We start from the raw sequence: 24,271 nt of genomic DNA on the forward strand, positions 1-24,271 counted from the left end.
TCTAAGGGACCCCATGAGGCTTGCAACCAGGGCAGCAAAGAGTAGTGGCAATTCATCAAAGGCACTTCTCCCCAAGGCCCTCTTTTCTCTGATTTCTAGTGAGCCAAACAGACCAGCCCAGGCTCATTTCCCCAGCCTTTTCTTGTTTCATTGTCCCCAGCTTTCATGCCCAAGTTGTAGGAGGCAGCCCTCTCCCACACTTCCTCTCTCTCTCTCTAAAAATCAATTTTTAAATATTTTTTTAAAATAAGTAAAAATCCTCTAAAATTCACCTGAATTCATGTTGTGAAGTTTTTACTGCACAAAACCAAGAATACTATGACACATCAACCCCTAACTCCAAGTGAGTCCAGAATGGAAGTATTTTTAGCTGGTCACTTTGCTGCCCCGAGTAACACTGGAGTTTTATTCTCAGGGAAGTAGGAAGAAATGGCTGTTGCATAAACAGCTGGTCTGTATATTGCCCCAGCAGATAAGAATCCATGAAGGAGACTGAGAGGTGGCAAGAAAGGTAGAACAAGGACAGTGTATGGTGTCCCCAAGAAGGGAGCAATCACCTGGGACAAATATTACTTAAAATCTGGGAAAGATAGGGGTGGGGGGAGAAGTCCAGTGGGATTTGCAACAAGGAGGCCATGAGGGACAATGACAGCTGTTTCTGTGACAAGGAGAGCATGAAAGCCCAATGGAAGCATGAGGTGAGAATGGCATATGAGGATTAATTATATTTGAGAAGTTGGGCCTTGAAAGAGGTAGTTAGGGGAGGAAAAAGAGGAGAAAAAAGGGATGGATGTCTTAGGATAGGAAATATTGTCTATCTTACTAAATTGTTTTGAGAATACAATGGATATCAAATTGCCTTAATATCTATTTTTTTATTTGATTTGATTTGATTTGTTGTTCCACTTATTTAACCATGGATTGGTTGATTCTTGTATGTGTCTTGACCAGGTACCTGCAACCTTGGCATATCGGAACAATGCCATAACCAACTGAGCAACCCAGCCAGGGCGCTTTAATATCTATTTTAAAACATTAAGTTTCAGGGCATCACAAGCCCATTTCTCCCAAAGCTACATAGCATAATGCATAGAACAACCTTTGGAGTCAGAAGGAGTTAGACTTGAATCTAAGTCTGCCTCTGACTAGCTTTATGACTTTAAACCATTGCTTAACCTCTCTAAATCCGTGTGCTCATAAGTAAAATGGGACAATCATGCCTACTGCAAAAGCCATGAAAGGACAAATGCATGTAAAGTGACTATCACAGTGCTTGACATGTAGTGAATCACCAATAAGTGGTACTAACATTCTTCTTGCAGATCAGATCTAACATTTATGTATCAAGAAGCTAAATGACATTCCCATGAGACACAGTATAACAAATGCTTAATAATGTTTGTAATTTCCTTTGAGCCAAAGCACAGGAAGATAGCAAGTCCCATATAGCCATCGTACATAATACATGCAACCCAAGTTACTCCTTCATGTTTCCTTATTTGTAACGTGGCGGAAAATCATGTACCTGCTTGTCTCTCTAAGGCTCAAAGTATTGCCAGAGGGCTGAGCAGCAGCTGAGCATCTGCCTCCTCCTTGAAATTCAGGGTCAGCAGGAGGACAGACCCCCGCAAGAACAGTCACAAGGGGAGATAGTTCTTTGCAAGGCAGATGGAAGAATAAATATTAGGCAAGACAATGTGTGGATGTTTGTGAGTGAAAAGGTATGTATCATGAGAGCTCTCATATTAACTGAGAGTTAACTTTATATTAGCATTACTTTATAATATTATGATTTTTACTTTTATTAGGCTTAGCTCTTTGTCTGAAACTGGATCTAGGGGAAGGGGTAGATCAGAGTGGGAGATTCAAAAGGTGTTTGCAGATTGAGGGAAGGATTCTAATTTCTCTCTCCTGCACAGCACCTTGAATGATTCTCCTGCCTCTCACAGACTGACTTAGAGGAGACGGGCTCATTTTGTGCTGGCTTACTTTCTGCTACACACTGAGCACAGCAGCAGAAAGAGCTCAAACACTGGAGTCAAACTGTCTAGAATCCAATCCTGGCTCCAACCTTAGTAACTGGATGACCTCAGGCAAGTTTATTAACCTTTCTGAGACTTAGTGTCTTCACCAGGAATGGAGACAATAAAGCCTACATCACAGTTTCATTATGAAGACTAAATTAAATCATGTATACAAAGGGCCTGTTCAGTGCCCAGCATGCAGTTGGGGCTCTTCTGGTCTGAGCCCTTTCTGCATGTATGTCATCTGTCATCTGCTCCCTTTCCCAACATGCGTGTGCCCCACACATATGGCTCTAGGGCTGTGATTAGCATATTTTCTTGGGTTCTCTGGGAAGCAGACTGAAATGGGGTTTCACAGGAAATACCCGTGAAAGAAAATAGGTAGAAAGAGGGTGGGACAGGGGGAGCCTTCAGAATAGGATGAAGAAGTGACTAAATCTTCAAACCAAGGGAGACCTGGAGCAAAACAGGCCCATCAGAGGAATCACTCATGGGGCAGAAATAACCCAGCCCTCCCAGCATCAGGTGCTCAGTCATGACCAGGTTCAGGGGCAGGGTCAGGGGCTTGGAGAGGGAGGTAGGGGGAATAGCCCCCAGGAAGCCAATCTCAAGCTGAGATGGATCCTAGAGAAAAGGGGTAGGGGCCTTTCAGCCTTGCAGTCCGGGCTGTCTTAAGATACCTCTCAAGTCTGACATGTTTCTGAAAACAAAATTATTTTTAACACACAATAGAAGTATTCCCGGTGCTGAGTTAGTGGTAGCAACTAAGGTAATGACATAGGAGGAAGGAAAAAAAAAAAGGAGAGAGGATGAGGAGAAGGGATGAGAAGAAAGGTGAAATAGGAAGGGTGAGGGAGAGTCTAATAGCCATAAACAGCATTCTCTGATTCCCAGCCTTTTGAAGTTGGCCCTGAGCTGGGATAAGGGCAGAAATGAACCTTAAGATGCACCCTTTCTCTCCCAAAGTGGGTGAACTGCCATCTTGAACATGCTTATCATTGCTAGGCAGGAGACAGAAAGGGCAAAAGGTCTCCTTAGCAAAGAAAGCTGGCCCACTGAGAAGGAAGGGAAGAGTGTCTTGTCAAGACATGGGTGAGAGAAAACTTGCATGCTTCTTTTAACCTTTAGTAAGGAAACCTTACTGAATGTAATGTAAGTGGACAATCAGTGGGTCCAGGCTGCTAGTCACTACTTGAGCCAATTAAACAAACACAGGTTTGAATCATATATGTTTATTCCAATACTGCTGGCAGTATGAGAGAGCAGCAGGTCATTTACAAAAATCTGCTCTGCAGCCCCAGATAAGCCAGCTACTTATATTGGGTAGGACAAAGATTACATGGGGAAGTAGGAATTACATTCATGGGGAAGTAGTCAAGGTGGGCTGCAGGGAGGCGGGGCTGGGGTAGGGACTCCATTGTTTGGGCAACAAGGTTGTTAATCTTTCCATGATAGTAGGCAGTTTTTTGTTTTTTTCCTCCCAAAATATATTTTATTGATTTTTGCAGAGAGGAAGGGAGAGGGTTAGAAAGCCAAAACAATTGATCAGCTGCCTCCTGCACACTCCCTACTGGGGATGTGCCTGCAACCAAGGTACATGCCTTTGACCGGAATCAAACCTGGGATCCTTCAGTCGATAGGCCAATGCTCTATCCACTGAGCCAAACCAGTTAGGGTAGGGGTGTCGAACTCAATCAGAGAAGGGGCCAAAATCTAAAATCCAGCCTAAATCGCGGGCCAAATGGTTTACTGAACAGTCATAAACTGTCATTGTGATGGAAACGCAGCGGAGTGCAGTGATGACAGCGCGGTGCGGGCCACATTGCAAGGCCTGGCGGGACGGATTTGGCCCGCGGGCCTTGTGTTTGACACATGTGATTAGGGCAGTAGGCAGTTCTTGAATGGGGATGGACCAAGTTCCAAGGTTGACTCTCAGGTCCTGGGAGTATCAACTCCCAGCCAGGTTAGAATGTACTTTCTTTAACCAGATTAAAGAAAGTACCACTGCTTGTTGAAGATGTTATTGGGCCCATTTTATAGGTGAAGAAACTGAGGTTTTGTAGTGTTTTTTTGTTTTTTTTTTTTAGTTTTGTTAAAGGTAAATAGTTTGCCCAAGACTATGCAAAAAAAACGGCATAGTCTTCATTTGAAACTGGGTCCTCTGATTCCCAAAATCCTGCCCTCGATCCCATAACATCTTATCCATGAGCCAGGTTGTCCCCTATAATTAAGCACACCTCTTTCTGAGCTCCAGTGTGACGTGTGAACTATCCAGAGCCTACCCTTCAGCTGAAGTTCTGTTGCAGTGGCAAGAGCATAGGCCAGAAGCACTGGGAGGTAGCCTGGATTCTGAGGTTAAGCAGTAGTGTCCTTGAGCAGGTCCCTGTAAACATTATCAACCTGGCTTTCCCAATTATCTTTGAACAGAGGAGATCAACAGTAAGATGATCTCTAAGAATCATTCCAGTTCTGTAGTCCTGGGAGTTATTCATTAACAAGGATGAATAATCCCAAATAATTCCAGGCTAAGTGGGAACTAGGTAGATAGCTCAAGGCGTTTGGACATGTCTTGTTTTCTAAGGAGAAAAAATGGCAAATAGCACAACTGCAGAATATTAAATCAATACAGGTTGTTAATGAAGAGTCAGAAAGGCTGAGTTTATTTTCCGCTGATTATGAAAAAAAACCTTTCCCATGCCAGAGGCAGATCTAGCTCTCTATTGGCTAGAGCCAGACCTACCTCTCCCAGCAGGACACACTCATTTCCCTCTTTATGAAGGAGAAGGCCTCACACGCCTAAACCTGAAATCCTTCCAGTTCAGATGTGCTTTGGGCCTAGGAGGCTTTTATTCCCTCTTTCATGCAATGAATCATGATTAATAATAGCCAGAGGGTGAGGAATTACAGTCATGCCTTATTACTGAAGATGCGTCTTCGAGATGATGACAGCAATGACAAAGCATTTCACCCTCGAATCCCACAGAAAGGCTGTCACAAGGTAGCTGGAAGAGCTGGTGAAGCACAGGCTAGTTAGTTGTGTTGGAGGATCCACTTCCTACTAAATTCGTGATTCAGCTCTTGGCCCCCAAGAAATGTTTATTTTATTTTTTTAGAGAGAGAATTCAAAAATTACTACGGTGGTCATTACCAAGGCTTTTAGAATGCAGTTTCTCATTTGCTGTGGACATGACTACAAAACATTTCTCCAATAGGTTTTTTTCCTGCTATGTTGATAGCATAGCATTCAGCCTACTAGGAACATTTTACCAACCTTAATTTACATTGCCAGATCACTGTCCACTATAAATCTAACAGGAGGTTTTTGTAATAGCTGTTGGTAATCAGTGAGATTTGATGATATCCATCTTAGATGTCTGGGGCCTTGATGTCCTTTGTCTAGATAAGTTACCATACAGCTTGTGATCATGATAATCTCTATTCCTGTTATATAAGACTGACTGAGACTATCCGGATTCAGCTGAAGCAAACAGGATCAACGATCTTTACTCCGATACTCTTGTCCGTTATTTCCGGCAGATGTTGGAGAAAAGAGAAAAACAAACGACTTTGGACAGGTTTTTCATGAAACCATCGGCCAAAAAGCAGAAAATGGATGAAGATGTGCAAGATTCGGTAGACTCTACTTAGTCTGTCTTAAAATTAAAAAAATGTGTGTGTTGTTTTTTTTAAAAAAATTATGTTTTTAGATGTATCTAAATAAAAATAACAAAAAAAAAAAAAAGACTGACTGAGATGAAATCAAGATTGAACAAAAAAGGGAGTAAAATGATTAAAACTCAAACTCAAGAGGAACTAAGGCAGTGGAAGAACTCAGAACATGTGAGATTCCTTAAATAAATAAAAGTTTATTAACTTTAAATAATTGTGCCTATGTTAAAAATAATAAAAGCCCCTCTATACTTTAAAAAAAAAATTACTACGGGTCTGAAAAAGTGAATAAAATTTTTTCTGTACAGATAAAAATCAGCAGAATGAATTAAATAACACTAATTTTTAACTAAGTTATACCCCTTCTTTCTGGGTGTTTACCTAATCAAATAATAAAAACCACTTATAAAGCTCGGCCGGCGTGGTTTGGTGGCTGAGCATCAAACTATGAACCAGGACGTCATGGTTCTATTCCTAGCCAAGGCACAGACCCAGTTGTGAGCTCTACCCCCAGGGTGGGGCATGCAGGAAGTAGCCAGTCAGATTTTTTCTCATCATTGATTTGCTGATGTTTCTTTCTCTCTCCTTCTTCCTTCCTCTCTGAAATATATACATATATATCACTTATAGAGAGATAAGATGCAGAAGGGAGCCTGAGTGGCTACTAGTTTTTTCAACTTTTCTTGAGTTCTAGAACTGTCTTAATTGCTTCTCGAGTAATAAACCAGTCTCAAATTTAAACACATTTTGGAAAAACATCTCCACTCACAGGAGCACAGGAAAATAAAATTTTAGAAAGCTTAATACTTCAGGTATTCAAAGGTCAGGATAAAGGTAGTCCCCCTCACCTCCCCATCCAACTTCCTCCAAAGAGTGGCCCGAGAGTTCCTTGGTTTGAACCAAGGCTATCCATTTAACCAAGATGCTCAGCTCTGGAGCTTGGATTGGAATCTTGGATTGTTTATTTTCCTCATTTGTTACTTTAAAAATAAAAAAAAATCATCAGCTTACAGGCATTTATTCTAGGCTTAGGGTTTACAGCAATCCACAGACAAGGATTCTACACTTGTGGAAATTACTGTAGAGAATTTTTGTGAGGTTATTTTTAAAAAAATAAATCTTTATTGTTCATATTATTACAAATGTTCCTCTTTTCCCCCCCCTCCATTGCTTTCCTTCACCAGATTCCCACCCCACCCTCTGTTCTTTCCCCACCCCCCATTGTCCTCATCCATAGGTGCACAGTTTATGTTCAGTCTCTTCCTACATGCCCCTCTCCCCTTTTCCCCAAGAATCGTCAGTTCATTCCCTTTCCATACCTCTGATTCTATTATATTCAACAGTTAATATTGTTCATCAGGTGTTTTTTTTAATTTTCTTGGTTTTTAGATTCACTTGTTGATAGTTACAAATTTGTTGTTCATAATTTTTTTAAAGTTTATATTATAGAAGACGCTATTTTTTTAAGCTTTGTGTTTTTTTTAATTTTATTGATTTTTCACAGAGAGGAAGAGAGATAGAGAGATAGAAACATTGATGAGAGAGAATCATCGATCAGCTGCCTCTTGCACACCCCCTACTGGGGATGTGCCTGCAACCAAGGTACATGCCCTTGACCAGAATCGAACCCCCAGGACCTTTCAGTCAGCAGTCCAACGCTCTATCCACTGAGCCAAACCAGTCAATGCTGTTGTTCATAATTTTTATCTTTATTTAGTTTCTCTTCTGAAAGAACCCCCTTCAGCAATTCATATAATTCTGGTTTGGTGGTGATGAACTCCTTTAGCTTTTTTTTTTATTAGTGAAGCTCTTTATCTGGCCTTTGGTTCTGAGTGATAGCTTTGCTGGATAGATCATTATTATTTTTTAAAATATATTTATTTATTTTACACAGAGAGGAATTGAGAAGGATAGAGAGTTAAAAACGTATATGAGAAAGAAACATCAACCAGCTGCCTCCTGCACAACCCCCACTGGGGATGTGCCTGCAACCAATGTACATGCCCTTGACTGGAATCAAACCTGGAACCCCTCAGTCCCCAGGCCGACGCTCTTCCACTGAGCCAAACCGGCTTCGGCTGGACAGATTATTTTTGGCTGTAGGTTCTTACTATTCATCACCTTGAATATTTCTTGCCATTCCCGTCTGGCCTGCCTGGTTTCTATTGAGAAATCAGCTGACAATCGTATGGGTGCTCCTTTATAGGTAACTACCTGCTTTGCTCTTGCTGCTTTTAATATTCTCTCTTTGTCTTTTGCTCTTGGAATTTTAATTATGATTTGTCTTGGTGTGGTCTTCTTTTGTTTGCAGTTCTGTGTGCTTCTGGACTTGTAAGTCTAATTCTTTCATCAGGTGGGGGAAGTTTTCTGTCACTATTTCTTTCAGTATGTTTTCCATATCTTGCTCTCTCTCATCTTCTGGGACCCCCATAATTCTGATGTTGGTTCGCTTGAAGTTATCCCAGAGGTTTCTTACATTATCTTCAATTTTCTGGATTCTCTTGCCTTCTTGCTTCTGCAGAGGAGTGTCTTCTGGCTCTTTATGTTCCAAATCTTTGACTTGATTCTTGCGGTCTTCCATTCTGTTTTTAGGACTCTGTATAATATTTTTTATTTCAGACAATGTATTCTTTGTTTCTTGTTGATCCCTTATTATTTCTTGTTGATCCCTTATTATTTCTAGTTGATCCCTTTTCATATCCTCATAGGTCTTGTTTATTTTATCGGCCTTTTCTAGGAGATTCTTGAACAACCTTATAAGTGTGCTTTTGAACTCTATATCCAGTTGCTTTTTGTCCTCCATTTCTTTCGTTTGTGATCTATTTCGTTGTCTTGACATTTTTGCCGCTTCTCTGATGGGGCAGAGTTTCAGGGTGGAGCCTACAGGCTTGGCTTCTGTCAGCCATGCCCTATGCGGTTCCTGAGTCTCAGTAATCCCCAGAGTCCTTCAGTACTCGCTGCAAGCACCTCTGAGAGAAAGGTGTCCTTGATTTTCGCCTGCTACCAAACAGTGTAGGCTCTCCCCCAATGAGCCCGGAACTGGGGTTCAGTTCAGTTGGAAGTGGGGTTGGAGGTGGCATTCAAAGCAGTCTGGAGCCCCCGTCTCCTTCCCGCCAGGGCAATCCCGCGGCACAGCCAACCGTCCCTTCTCTGTGCTCAATGTGTGCACCTCCGGGACCTCCTTTAGCCGCTCCCCTGGGGTTCCACCTTACAGCCCAGCTCCCTCTATTTGAGCCTGGGTCCCGGGGTCTGGCCTAGAACTGGGGTTGAGAGAAGTCGGAACTGGGGCCCAGCACAGTCTGGAGCCTTTGTCTCCTTCCCGCCAGGGCAATCTGGCAGCAGAGTCAATAGTCTGTCCTCTGCGCACAATGTGCACGCCTCCAGGACTGCCTCTCCACGCGCGCTGCGTGAATCCGTACCTTAGGTTTTTACAGCTTCTCCATTCTTCCTTCTGTTTTTTTTCTTGTTTCTCGTTGTAGAATTTCCAGTCAGTCGACTTTTCTGTAATTCTGGGTAATGTCCATTTTATATTTTAGTTGTATTTTATTGAAATTGTTGTGTGTGGCTGCGGCTATGTGTTTACCTGTGCAGCCATCTTGGATTCTCTCCCCTTGTGAGGTTATTTTAGTCAAACTATCAACAATTGCCAGGAAGCAAAATTTCAATGGGTTGAGAAAATACTCCAGATAATGGCCCACTACAAGCAGAAAGGGACTGTATCAAAAAAGACATAAGTGGGTTATATGAAATCCACTGGTGATAGATTAGGGAGGTAGAAAGCAAAGAAGGAAAAGCCTCTGTGATTGGATAAAAAGTAAAATGATAGCCCTGCTAGCATGGATCAGTGAATGAGCATCGACCGATGAATCAGGAAGTCACAGTTCAATTCCTGGTCAGGGCACATGCCCGGTTTGCAAGGTTGATCCCCAGTGTAGAGTGTAGGAGATAGCTGGTTAATGATTCTCTCTCATCATTGATGTTTCTATTTCTCATTCCCTCTCCCTTCCTCTCTGAAATCAATAAAAATGTATTTTAAAAATAAAAAATATTTTGTAAAAAAGTAAAATGATAGACACATTTGTCTTTTATTAAGGTGGTGCAGAATAGTTAAGTCAACAACACAATAACAAAGAGGACTGTGGTCTCCACCCTGGTACATAGGTTGTGTCTTCAAGGGTCTGGAAAAAGGGAAGTTACCCTGACGTTCCCAAAGGTAAGTTTATGGTTAATGCATAAAGACAATAAATAGGCTTAATTAAGGTGAAGATTGACTTTTTCCCAGGAAGGTTCTAGTCTAGGACATGATTATCTGCCATAAACTGCTTTTAATTAAAAAGTTTTAATTTCACACCATTCTATGTGGTTACTTTAGGTCTCTGCGTTTGTAAGGCCACCATGCAGGTTTACTATGTGGCCCCTTTTCATCCACATTACATTCTGGCAAAGGAAAGCAACAATAATCAGAGAAATAAGATATGATTGCAATGAAGAAAATCAACAGATTCATATGTGAGAAGTGGAATAGAGGTCAGAGAAGTTCTTGCTGAGAAAGTAACATTTTAGCTAAGATCTGTGGGAACATCACAAGAGCCATTCCCAGGAAATTGGCCCACTACAAGCAGAAAGGAGACTCTGGTGACTAGAGCTTATTAGCAAGGGAGAGGTATGGGGTGGGGGTGGTGGGGTGCTCTATGGAGGGTAACTACAGGACAATCTGATCATAAATTCCTAACTGGGCAGGTCACAGTAAGTAGTCAAGCCCCAGGCATATAGCTTCTTTAGTAAAAGTTTTATCTTTTGCCTTAAGCAAGCCCTGCCCATTGTTTTTGTGCAGCTACTGTAGGTTAACACACCTTTAAAATGCCTTTTTCAGTCCTCTCCTTCTCAAGGAGAGGTCTATATATATGATAACTGATTTCAGAGAGGAAGGGAGAGGGAGAGAGATAGAAACCTCAATGATGAGAATCATTGATCAGCTGCCTCCTGCATGCCCGACACGGGATCAAACTCACAACCTGGGCATGTGCCCTGGCTGGGAATTGAACTGTGAACTGTGACCATCTGGTTCATAGGTCAATGCTCAACCGCCGAGCCATGCCAGCCAGACATGTGTGTACTGCCCTTTTAGACCCCTCTAAAGGTGGAAACCTCCCTCAAAATAGCAAATAACCATACTATCCTGTAACCTAATTTCCACATTGTTTTTTCGCCTTCTGTAACCTTACTAATTTCAAGGGCAATAAAGAAGCTGCAAAACTGATATTCTCCAGAGCATTTGAATTCTTCTTTCCTGGCATAAGTTGTCAGTTTGACTCAAATAAACTCATAAAAATTCTCTACAGGCTTGGAGGTTTCTTACATAGACAGGTAGTAGGAAATAAAGATTTAGTTTAAATTTGTTAAAGAACTGAAATTCAACTAAGTAAATTTTAAAGATCCTATTGGCTTTACTCAGCAATTAATGAATTAGGTAGCATTCAAGCTAGCAGATAGAAAGGAACTCCAAGGAGTTGTAAAATTTGAGAGGATTTTATAGACTGAGGTGAGTAGAAATAGGAAAGTTATACTGGTCATTTGCTGATTGGTTAAAGCAGGTTTACTCTCCTTATATGGAGCAAAGGGAAGTCTTGGAGCCTGGTCAGGTAACTTGTACTCAGCAAACAAGTGCTAATTTGTTGACTTAAGCTTTCCTTTTCTAGGAGAGCCAAGCACAGAACTTAGTTAATGCTGATGTGACGCCTATCATGACTAACTTTATGTTGGGCCCAATGTGATTCCTTTAAGCAAAGGCTGTGAGAAGTCACGGTAACTTTTACTCGGAGGGATAACATTATCTGACTTACTTTTTAAAAAATATTTTAATTGATTTCAGAGAGAGGAAGGGAGAGGGAGAGATAGAAACATCAATGAGAGAAAAATGAATCAGCTGCCTCCTGCACACTCCCTATTGGGTATTGAGCCTGCAACCTAGCATATGACCCGATCAGGAATGGAACCATGACCTCCTAGTTCATAGGTCAATGCTCAACTATTGAGCCACACCAGCCAAGCTGACTTACATTTTTAAAAGATCATTTTGAGTATCAATGGGGAATAAATTAAAGGGCAGAGTAACAGCAAGGAAAGCAGTAATCCAGTTAAAAGGTGATGGTAGCTTAAAGTAGGATAATAGCAACAGGTATTGAAAATAGTTGACATTCTGATTCAGGGTGCATTTTGGTGATAGAGAGAAAACAGGACATGACAATAGATTGCCTATTGGGAGAATGAAAAAAGGAATCAAAGATGACTCATAGCTTAAAGTCTTAAGCAATTGGTTGGAAAGTGGTGACATTTAATGAGATGAAAGTTAGGGAATGACAAGTTTTTGCAGGGGAAACAACTCTGTTCTTTCATTTTCTCATTTGTAAAACTGGGATAATAGTACTTACCTCATAAGCCTATGATGAGGATTAATTAAAACAAAGTAAAAAGACAGCACATAGTATATGCTCAATTAATGTTAGTTGTTTTTATATGTGAAGCATTGTGCTAGAAACTGGTTTAGAATACTTGCTTTAAAGAAGCTCAGAGTTGCCTGGTAGGTATGAAGTGATATTATGGTTATGGTTTACTAGGGGTGTCGAACTCAATCAGAGAAGGGGCCAAAATCTAAAATCCAGCCTAAATCGCGGGCCGAATGGTTTACTGAACAGTCATAAACTGTCATTGTGATGGAAACGCAGCGGAGTGCAGTGATGACAGCGCGGTGCGGGCCACATTGCAAGGCCTGGCGGGACGGATTTGGCCCGAGGGCCTTGTGTTTGACACATGTGGTTTAGACAGAGAAAAAAGATATATTAGCTATATGTAATGAGCAATTAATGGGTAAAATGAAATGACATCTGGAACTTATTTTTACGTGCTCCAGAAAAAGAGAGAGAGAAAGAGAAGATTAAATAAGAATGGCAAAATCCTGATAATTGTTAAAGTTGGGGATTCATCATACCATCACATATGCTTATATTGTTCTCTATATGTTTAAAATTTTTCCATAATAAAAAGTTAAATTTTAAAAAAGGAATGGCAAGGAAAAGTTTTTTTAAATATATTTTATTGATTTTTCTTACAGAGAGGAAAGGAGAGAGATAGAGAGATAGAAACGTCGATGAGAGAGAAACATCGACCAGCTGCCTCTTGCACATCCCCTACTGGGGATGTGCCCGCAACCAATGTACATGCCCTTGACCAGAATCGAACCTGGGACCTTTCAGTTCACAGACCGACACTCTACCTCTGAGCCAAACCGGTTTCAGCGCAAGGAAATTTTAATAACTAATTACTATAGAGAAAAATATAAATGTCAAGTACAACTTTCAGTTAATAAATTGGACTTTCCTACTATTGTCAGAAATCATATAGGACAACAGCAGCAGGTTAGTCAGTCATCAGCAGAACAGATCTTTTCTCACTTGTATCAACAACCAGATACAGGGCCTTAGATGCCAATACAACTTCTGCTTCCAATCCTGTAAAATAGATATACTGTATTTTTCGGACCATAAGACGCACTTTTTTCCCCCCAGAAGTGGGGGGGAAAAGTCCCTGCGTCTTATGGTCCAAATATAGCCTACACATATACTTTAAAAAAAAAGTTCTTTTACTTGCCCGGCTCTGTGTGGTCTCTGTGTGCTTGCCCGGCTCTAAAATGGTTCTAAATGCTGCTGTTTACTTTACAGGGTTGATTACATGTGTTTATGACTGTGATGTTGGGTTTTAATGCACATAAAATATTTTAGGACACTATTTGTTTCAGAATCTTTTTTTCTTCATTTCCCTTCTCTAAAAACTGGTGCGTCTTATGGTCCGGAGCGTCTTATGGTCCGAAAAATACGGTAGTATCTGTTAACCATTTCATTTTACCACAGTTTATGAGACAAATAGAAGAGCAGTAGTGGTATATTTCTATTTTACAGGATAGAGAAAGTAAAATAATTTATAAAAGTAAGGACTTCCTTCCCCCACTCCCCACATGGACAAGCATTGAGTTGTTCTGGTTCCTAAATGGTCAGTTGGGTTTTAAAGAACAGAGACAAGCTCCTTAGTCTGTGTTCCTTCCTATTTATTTATTTATTTATTCATTCATTCATTCATTCATTCATTCATTTTTTTATGTTAATCCTCACCTGAGGATATTTTCCATTGATTTTTAGGAAGAGTAAAAAGAAGGAGAGAGAGGAGAAAGAAAGAGAGAGAAGAGAGAGAGAGAGAAAGAGAGAGAGAGAGAGAGAGAGGAGAGAGAGAGACAGAGAGAGAGAGAAAGAAACATCGATGTGAGAGAGACACGTCAATTAGTTTCCTCTCACATGAGCTCTAACTGGGGCCAGGGATCCAGCCTGCAACTGAAGTATGTAAACTTGACCTAAAATTGAACCCATGAAAGACCCTTTAGTGCTCCAACCGATGCTTTGTCCACGGAGCCCAACAGGCTAGGGCTCCTTCCTCTTTAAAACTGTAATCATGATTCTGTTCTGCATAGATATACATGATAGGCAGTCATGGATTTCACTCAAACTGATACTCTCAGGGCTGAGTATGCTAGGCAGAGTAATCCAGTTCATTGCTATAACCTCAGAATGCATTTTTAGGACTGTATATATCCAGTTCTAGGAGTATCTTTGAGAAGGCTAAAAGCCTAATTCCAATGTAACCCTGATGTTTGGGGGGCTAGCAATCTGAATTTGTGCCAGTAACTTAATGTACATTCTTGATAACCTATAACTAAGTCACTGCCCCTTTCTCCACAATCTGGTCTTGCAAGACCTATTTACCTAAAGTTCTACTCCTATTTTAGAGAAACCATAAACTATAAACAATATATAACCCCTGGAGGCAGTTATCAGTGCTGGCACCAGGCCAGACCCTTAGATTTGGTCTCAAGGCCCCACCTCAACACATGGGGCTTTTTGCAAAGCCCACAAAAGATCCAGAAGTCCCACCCATATTTGGGGAACAAAGAAACCAAAGGGAATAAAAGAAGAGCTTTCATCATATTGGTTTGCTCAGACTTTGGAGGCAACTCCTCTGAGACTGCCTGAGTACTAAAGCTGTGTAATTCCATTTCTCTAAGTGTTGCTTGTGTTTATTCAGTTTTCTACTCTTCTACAACATCTTACATATATATATATGATTTATTTTTTATTTTTACAGAGGACAAAAGAAGAAGAGAAAAACATAGATGTGAGATGGGAACATCAATTAGCTGCCTCCTGCACACACTCCCTTCCCCACTGAGGATAAAGTCCAGCAACCTGGCATATGCCCAGACTGGGAAACAAACTAAGGACCTCCCAGTGCATGGGACAATGTCGAACTAGCTGAGCCACACTGACAGGACAAGTTGTTTAGGAATTTTTAAGATTAGGGTTGATGAAGAGTTATAGATTATCACAAATTAGTTTACTACATTTTCAAAAACTAAAACTATAGTTTAGTCTGTGACAATTCGTCACTTCAAGATTTCAACATATCCCCAGACTCATCATGAATACCAGTGACCGTCCCTTTGGGAACAGCTGAGAAAAAGAGGAGACATTTAAAATTCAGAGAATCTGAAACAGAGTTTTTAGAAGATAGCATCTGTTGGGGACGATCAGGAATAGTATAAGGGAAGGATAACATGATCAAATCTAAAAAGAACATTTCACAGTTGTAATTCCTTAGTCAGTTGGCTATTCATTCATCAAACATTGAATAGCACATCCTGTGCCAGATAAGAGATATACTTACTATAAAGGCAGATAGTCCCCACCTTCATGAAGCTAAAAGCATAATGGTGGATACTAATGAATACTCAAGTCATTGCAATATGACTTGTTAAGGGCTACAATAAAATAGGTACAGGTTCAACAGAAAGCCTGATAAGGCCCCCAACCCATTCATGAAATCAAAGATTTCCTGGAAGAAGTGATGTTTCCCTTATGGATGGATGAGTAGGTGGGACAAAGGAGGAGATGAGACATATGGTCAAAGGCCTAGAGAGGAAGACAAGGAAGCAGAGAGGTCAGCTGGCTCTATTCCAACCTACTGTTCATGAGAGATGAGTCTAAAGATGTAAGGGCGGGGTCAGCACCATTGTAAGGAAAATTGACTTTAAGAATAGCACACATTTTAGCTCTTTATGTAACAAACCATGCCAAAATTTAGTGGCTTAAAACAAAAGCAACCGTTTATCTGTTCATGATTCTGCAGTTTGCCTAGGGTTTGACAGGAGTGGCCCTTCTATGCTCTATGTGTTGTTGGCTGGGGTCACTTGACTGGAACTGGAGAATTCAAGATCTCTTAGGGCTAAAATGTTCATATGGCCTCACTCATCTAATGCTGCAAAATGTGAGGTGGTGTCTCTTTATCTGGCTCTTATCCGGTAATCTGGACTGAACTACTTTCCACAGCAGCTGACTCCCAAGAGAGAGAAAATAGAAGGTGGTTTCTAAACCCTCAGGTTTAGAAGTCCCAAAATATCACTCCCACCACTTACACTTCTGTTGGTAAAATCAAGTCATAAGGCCCAGATTTAAGAGGAGAAATAGATTCCACCTCTTCATTAGAAGGGTGTACATATGTGAATGGGAGTAAATGTTGGCGCCACCTTCACAGACAATCATGCTGGACAGAACCAGATTGCATTGTGGGAAGACCAATCTTTCTTCAGTGCAGAGAATGTAGTTGGGCTGCTAGTAGTGCAGGCAGAAAGACCAGTTTGGAGAGCATCACAATAAAATAGGCAAGAGGTAAAGATGAAGAGAAGTAGAGGGGAAGGGTCAGGTAATTGGCAATTGGGCCAAAAGAATGGAGAGAGATGAGTCAAGAAGGACACAAGAGCTCCTACTTATTTCAGAGCATCTGCTCCTAGTTCTGTCAAAGCACAGCTTAAGTCATTCTTATTCCTCACTGAATTTTATCTTTTAGCAATGCTTTAATCATGCTAAGGAAGTCACTCAAGTAGGGTTAGTTTGACTTCAAGAAATCCAAGTTAGCTCTGCTGGTTTGGCTCAGTGGATAGAACGTGGGCCTGTGGACCAAAGTGTCCTGGGTTTGATTCCAGTTAAGGGCATGTACCTTGGTTGCTGGCTCCTTCCTGGCCCGGATCCTGGTCAGGGCTCATGCAGGGGGCAACCAACTGAAGTGTTTCTCTGTCTTTCCCTCTCGCTTATACTCTCCCTAAAAATCAATTGAAAAATATCCTTGAGTCAGGATTAAAAAAAAAACAACAACAAAAGAAATCTAAGTTAAATGTACTGTACCTAACAGGTCAATCAATGACACAGCACTCACATGTGAGTCAAGGAGACAATGTGGCTGGTAGCTTGAAAGGGAGGCAGAGAGGTCAGCTGGCCCCATTCCAACCTGCTTCTCCTGTAGCCCCCATGGAGATAGGCCAAGGTCAGGCTGTTCTGTCCTGCCTTGACCTCACATCATGGGACTTGCTACACTTCAATGGTCAGGAGAGTCAGCCTGATTTTCTCTCTGATAGGTAGCCCAGCCACCAGTTGAAGCAGGACTCTAAAATACCTGAGGTAACTGAATGTCTTGGAGGCTGTAGAAACCTTCATTCCTGACCCCAGAGAGCAAGAGTCTGTTTGGAAAGCTTTATCTTTGGAGAGCTGAGCCAGGATGGTCTGGGATGAGAGACCTGTGATTCTAGTTAGACAGGTCCATCGGGAAGCCCTGATTCTTGGAGTAAGGACTCCTCAGAAAAACATGTCTAGCCAATGAACTGAGCTTCCCACACCTCCCTTCACCTGCAGCCAGGGGTGACAAGAATGAAACGCTGGGTGGAAGAGCTTCTCCCAGTGTACCTCCTCACCTGGGTACTTGGCACTGAAAATCTGGAACAACTCAGTTGTCTATTGATCCCTTAGGCTCTTGTGTAATTTTAAGTTGTATAAATAGATGCACCTTGTTCTTGTGCAAGACACAAAACTGGGCTCTTTTTCACCCTCTCTGCACTGAAACTAACTTTTAAGGGAAGACAGAACAATTATAGAAACAAAACAAAGCAGCACAAGAGTGAAAACAATGTATTTGTCCAAACTGAAATAATCATCTTTCTCCCACCCCCAGATTCCCCTCCAAAAACCGGTTTCCCCTCCAAACTTCCCTATTTCTTTCAACAGTCACAGCATTCTCTGAGCTGCCCAAGCTTAAAAAAAAACAAATTTTTAAAATGCTTTTCCCTGTTCCTCATCCCACATAACCATTTGTCACCAAGTCTTGCTGGTTCTTGTTAGGTCACCGAAGGAGGAACACATGAGGCTGAAAGGGTTAAAGAATTATGAATTATGAATTTACTAGAGTCCCAGTGCACAAAATTCATGGGGGGAGGGAGGGGATGGGTTGGAAGGGATTCCTCGACCCAGCCTGCACCCTCTGCAATCTGGGACCCCTCAAGGATCAATGGCTCCTAACTGCTTGCCTGCCTGCCTGCCTGCCTAATTGTCCCTAACCACCTTTGTCCGCCTGCCTGATATCGCCTAACTGCTCCCCTACTGGCTTGATCACCCTTAACTGCTCCCCCACTGGACTGATTGCCCCTATCTGCCTCTTCCTCACCCTGTACCTAGGACCCAGGGTTCCCTCCCTCAGGCCAGCTTCACCTGGGCCAGCCGAAGCTGCAGGGGACCGTGGGTGGGTGGCTTCACTAAGGCCACAGCCATAGGCACTGCTGCATAGGACTGTGGGGCAGGTGACTTATCCCTTTCCTGGGCCACAGGCCCAGGCGCAGCTGTTGGCACCTGGGACCACAGGGCATTCAGCGTGTCCCTTTCCTGGGCTGTAGCCTGGTTGGTCCCCATTCCTATCTCCTCAGTGTTGAGTGTCTGAGCCATTAAGGCATGATGGCTTGATGACCACTTGCATATTAACTATTGTATTATATAGGAATAGGTAATTTGGGACACCAGATGGACTGAGCCCCAAAATGGTGCCAGCACCCAGGGACTGGGAGTTAGAAATTTTAAAGGACTCTAGGCAGGCCTTTTCTGGATGGAGAATTCTCTGGGTGGGAAGGTATGGAGGGGAAGGATTATGGCCTTATCAAATGGAATGTGGTCTAAGGATAAGGGAATATTGGTTGTGAGGTGATCTAAAAGTTAGTTCCCAGGGGAGGGGGTATCGATTCAATCATTTGGTCAGCCCTAATAGTTCTTTCACTCCAAAGCTTTGTGACTTTCCGATAGTCCTCCTCTTCTCCCAGGGTCTGGCCTTTCACCCTTCACCTTTCTATATGCCCTGCCAAAGCCTTTCATTGGTCTCAATCCCACCCATTTCTTCAAGACTCACCTCTGGTCACTTGTTCATTTCCACCTTTGCCCAAAGCCAACCAATCTGCTTACAATCCCATTCTCTCTTACTTTCCTCTGTCTGAATTGCCCTTACCCCATTTCTGCACCTGGCTAACTCCACTTAGTCTCTCTGGTGTCCCTTCCTCTGAAAAGCCTTCCCTGATAGCCCAGGCTGGGAATTTCCAAATGTTTTATCGTACCACATTAAAATATTCTGTCTCCCATCAGTGGACTACGCACTCCTTCAGGGAAAAACTGCTCTCTACTATTTCAGGACATCAGAGTGAGCACCCCTTGGATGGGGTTGAATATTTGAGGGTATTACAAGGCCCTTTCTGGACATTCCTCTCTTCCTCCTCACCTCCAGTTCCATTGACAACAGGCTCTCAATCTACCCTTGTTTTCATTATCTGCCTTGCCCTCAAAACAAAACAAAGCACACAGTTAAGGGAAAAGTTCTAAGAGAATCTGGTATCCATGGCTCTCCAGAAGCTACACACTCTCCACTTCAACCCACTCCCAGAGGCACAGGCACCTCTGTAGCAGGGCTGTTACCGTGTGCTACCTATCTTGCTCAGCTGCCCAGTCCCCTGTGTTTCTGCCCTCCTCTCCCTTTCCCCATTGTTCTGGGCAAGCCTAAGCCTCTCAGTCCTTTTGTGAAAATTTTGCTCAATCCCCACCCCTTCCAGGAATCTTTCTCAACTGGCTGAATCACTCTCCACCTTATTTCTGAATCCTATGACATTTATTAATCTAATCTAAATCATTTATTTGTACTTAACCTTGTGCTGTTATTTAATTATTCTTGAGGATTCTTAAGGATGTGTTTTTTGTTCCAAGTACATTCTAAGGGCAAGGGCCATTTTTTACATGAATTTTTACTCCCTTCAATGTCAATATGAGGCAGAAATAACAGGCCTTTAATTTTTATTTAAGAAATCATGGAAAAATCTAAAATCATAAAAATATAAAGCCCAGCAAGAAACATATTAAACTTTTATTTTCAACACATTGGGATTTCTGTCATGCTTTCTCTCCCAAGTGTTCAGAGGAATGGGTATAATGCGAAGAATTTTTGGTCAGTGGATGTGCATTGATTCCATCATTCCAAAAATAGTTATTGAGGGCCTGTTCTGCCCTTCATTTGGATGTGCAGTCAGATAGAAGAAATCTCTGCCCTCATGGAGCTTGCAGTCTCAAATACTTTTCTAAGATGGGTGACCAACCTTGACAGTTTGTCCAGCACTGAGGGGCTGAGGGGGTTTATGGGATGTGGGACTCTCACTGCTATTACTGGGAAAATCTCAGGCACACCAAAAGGTAGACTCTTACCTGGACCCCACATCTTTTGTTCCTGAACTTGGGCTCAAGAGCACATAAATAACAATTTACTCTGCTTGAATCTATAGAGCTGTGCTGTTGAAAATGGTAGCCACTGGCTTTGAGCTCTGGGTATACAGGGTGTTGAGAGAAAAGATAGATAGAAATCAAGAAAAAAAAAATGAATCCAAGAAAATGGTAGCATATATGGCTTTGAGCTCTGGGTAGACAGGATGTTGAGAGAAAAGATAGAAATCAAGAAAAAAATGAATCCAAGAAAGAGAGAGAGGTATAAACAATTAAAAATACATTGCAAATGTTTATACTCAAATCATTTTTCAGAAGAACACATTTTGAATATTCTAATGAGAAGTAAGAAAATTAAGTTCTCGCCCTAGCTGGCTTGGCTCAGTGGGTAGAGCGTCAGCCTGGGGACTGAAGGATCCCAGGTTCAATTCCAGCCAAGGGCACATGCCTGGGTTGTAGGGGGTCTATCCCAGTGGGGGGCATTGCAGGATGCAGCCAATCAATGAATGATTCTCTCTCATCATTGATGTTTCTGTCTCTCATTCTCCCTCTCTGAAATTAATAAATATATTTAATTTTAAAAAAAGAAAATTAAGTTCTCTATGCAGAATCTGCTTCAAATTAAACATTTCAGGAGGATATGTGTCACACACTAAAGAATATTTACAATGATATCTGTGTTCCTTATTGCTTTTCTTTTTCTTTTAAAAAATAAATTTATCTTGTTGAAAGTATTACAGATGTGTCCCCCCCCCCCCCCCCCGTACACCCTGCCCCCCCCCCCCGCCCCCCCCGCCCGCCCCTTGACTCACTCCCACACCACTCCCCACCCCCAGGCCTTCATAGAACTATTGTTTATGTTCATAGGTTATATGCATATGTGCATATAAGTTCTTTGAGTAGTCTCTTCCTGCCACCCTCCTTCCCTCTGATATTCATCAGACTGTTCCATGCTTTTCTTTTCAGTTGATTTTTATATTTCCAGTATTTTTCCCTTCTCAAAATCCTTACTAGAACATGTAATAACTTCTCCATTTTATTGACAAGAAAGCTGATATAAACCATACTTTTAATATATTGTAACTTCCAGAAAAAAATAAATAAAAAGAACAGTGACAGTCTATAAAGCAAGATTCAAGTAAAAGAAATTATCTCTGGCATTCCTTTGCTTTCCCTTTCTGGTCTCATTAAATTGGACTCTTGCAAATGCTTGTTTGAATAGCTAATCTTGGGCTAACCTTCCCCAGGCAGAATCTGACCCAGACTCTGTGTCTGGCTCAGGGTACCCTCTTGACAGAAGATCTAGTCAGAGTGCAAAGGTCCTGCAGTTGAGATGTCAGTTTATACAGACTGGATGGAGTGGGATGTCAGTAAGCAGCACAGTTCTGATCACTTTAGCAAGATTGGTCCAATGGGAATAATTATAATCCTTAGATGGTCAAATGATACTTCTAGAAGATCCATTTGTGAAAAGCCTGGGAGACACAGGACAGAACCAGGGGGGCATCATGCAGGCCAGTGTTTCTCAAGTGTGATGACAAGATTTACAGCATAAGAAACACCTGGATTACTTGTTCAAAGGCAAATTCCTGGACCCCACCCTAGATTTACTAAAGTATAATTCTAGGCTGATGGCCAAAAATATGCATTTCAAACAAGTGCTCCAAAAGATTCTTGCATGCATACTCTAAAAGTGTAACAACTTTATACAGTATCAATACTTCCTCATTTTGTTTCCTTAGACCTTGCTTACTAATCTCTAATACTTAATTCATGCTAATATATTAATGTCTGACAATGGTTTAATAACTTCCTCATATAACTTTATATATATATATATTTCAGAGAGGAAGAGAGAGGAAGAGATAGAAACATCAATGATGAGAATCATGGATTGGCTGCCTCCTCCATACTTCCTACTGGGGATCAAGGCCACAAACCCAGCATGTACCCTTGACAGGAATTGAACCAGGGACCCTTCAGTTTGCAGGACAACGCTCTCTCCAGCTAGGGCCTCTCATATAACTTTTATTTAAGAATAAGTCCCTAGATCTTGTAGTGCCTTATCCGAAAAGGATATATATAATTTAGGAATGATATTCTAAATGGTAGAACTCTAACTAGTAGATCAATTAACTACCTAAAAGGGCAACAAATAATTTGTGGTTAACTGTGATCTTAGATTTAAGAAAGGAGATATTTTATTAAGTACCTCTCTTAATCTAGATAATAATTTGGTCTGTGCATATATAACAGGCCAGTTACTTTTGGGGATGTAAAAGCCATGCATGTTGGGCTTTTAAAATTATTATAAAAATTTTAATTGTGCTTAAATAATACTCTATACAGTGTAACCCAGCAACTAAACCAGAACAATAAAATACTTGGCTGCTTCTTTATTTTATTTTATTTTATTTTCTATTTTAAAATATTTTTTATTGATTTTTTTACAGAGAGGAAAGGAAAGGAAGAGAGAGTTAGAAACATTGATGAGAGAGAAACATCGACCAGTTGCCTCTTGCACACCCCCTACCGGGGATGTACCCAGAGCCAAGGTACATGACCTTGAACAAATTGAGCCCAGGACCCTTCAGTCCCCAGGCTGACGCTCTATCCACTGAACTAAACCGGTTTCAGCTGCTGCTTTATTTTAAAACTAGAGGCCTGGTCTTCACCCTCTTGTAATCCGGGATCCCTTGTGGGTTGTTGGAGAGCTGGTTTCAGCCTGATCCCCCTGGGCCGGATGCAGACAGGAGGGAGCCCAATCCTGTGTATTGAGCATCTAAACCCTAGTAGTCAGTGCATGTCATACCAACCAGTTGACTGGTCCTTCAGTCATTCAATCACTTGGCTTTTATATATATAAACTAGAGGCCTGATGCATGAAGATTCATTCAAGAATGGGCCTTCCTTCCCCTGGCTGCCGGCACCACCTTTGCTCCAGCTCAAAGTTACCTTTCCACCATCTCACACTGCCCAGAGGCCTGGAGTGGCTGGGGCAGTGTGGATCCTAATCTCACCAGCCTCATCTAGAAAATTCATGTCACAGGGAAAGTGAGAACAGATCCAAACAGACTATTCCCATTGCTAGACAAACAACTCAACATCAGGCCTTTCTGCCCACTGGTCAGTTTCATTTTCATATAACTAAGGTAACTGCATTAGTTTGCTGGGGCTGCCATAACAAAGAACTACTAAGCCATATTTCCTCATGATTGTGGAGGCTAGAAGTAAAAAACCAAGGTATCTGCTGAGTTGGTTTCTTCTAAAGTCTCTCCCTTTGGCTTGTAGATAGCCATCTTCTCTCTCTGTCCTCTTTTTGTGTCTGTGACCAAATTTCCTCTTTTTATTAGGACACCAATTATAATGGATTAGGGTCCACCATTTTAACTTGATTACCTTTTTAATATATTTTATTGATTTTTTTTAAAGAGAGGAAGGGAGAGGGATAGAGAGCTAGAAACGCTGATGAGAGAGAAACATCGGCCAGCTGCCTCTTGCACACCCTCTACCGGGGATGTGCCCGCCACCAAGGTACATGCCCTTGACCGGAATCAAACCTGGGACCCTTCAGTCCGCAGACCGATGCTCTACCACTGAGCCAAACCGGTTTCGGCTGATTACCTTTTTAAAGACTCTATCTCCAAATACAAATACATTTTAAGGTATTGAAGGTCAGTAATTCAACATTTTAATTTGGGGGTTGTGGGGACAATTCAGTTTATAATAGCAGCAGACAAATAACATTTGTCAGATGAATATATCTACGAAGGTATTGAATTTTAGACTCACCATATAAAAATGTCTTTACATTTTTTACATTACTGACGTAACAGGAAATTTTTCATTTTGTCCTTTCTCTTTGGACATTTCACAAAAGAAGTGCTGGCTGGAAAGCAAAACGAAGAT

The 24,271-nt window shown here is 41.6% G+C and overlaps 1 non-coding gene across 1 annotated transcript; it reads left to right on the plus strand.

The window, feature by feature from the left end:
- The first annotated feature begins 5,162 nt into the window (after window positions 1-5,162).
- On the plus strand, window positions 5,163-5,288 carry LOC118725143. Its single transcript, XR_004989884.1, has one exon. It is a non-coding gene; the product is annotated as a small nucleolar RNA SNORA32 (small nucleolar RNA).
- Window positions 5,289-24,271: the final 18,983 nt, after the last annotated feature.

The sequence above is a fragment of the Pipistrellus kuhlii genome, unplaced genomic scaffold (assembly GCF_014108245.1).
Source record: "Pipistrellus kuhlii isolate mPipKuh1 unplaced genomic scaffold, mPipKuh1.p scaffold_m20_p_2, whole genome shotgun sequence".
NCBI classification, from domain to species: domain Eukaryota; kingdom Metazoa; phylum Chordata; class Mammalia; order Chiroptera; family Vespertilionidae; genus Pipistrellus; species Pipistrellus kuhlii.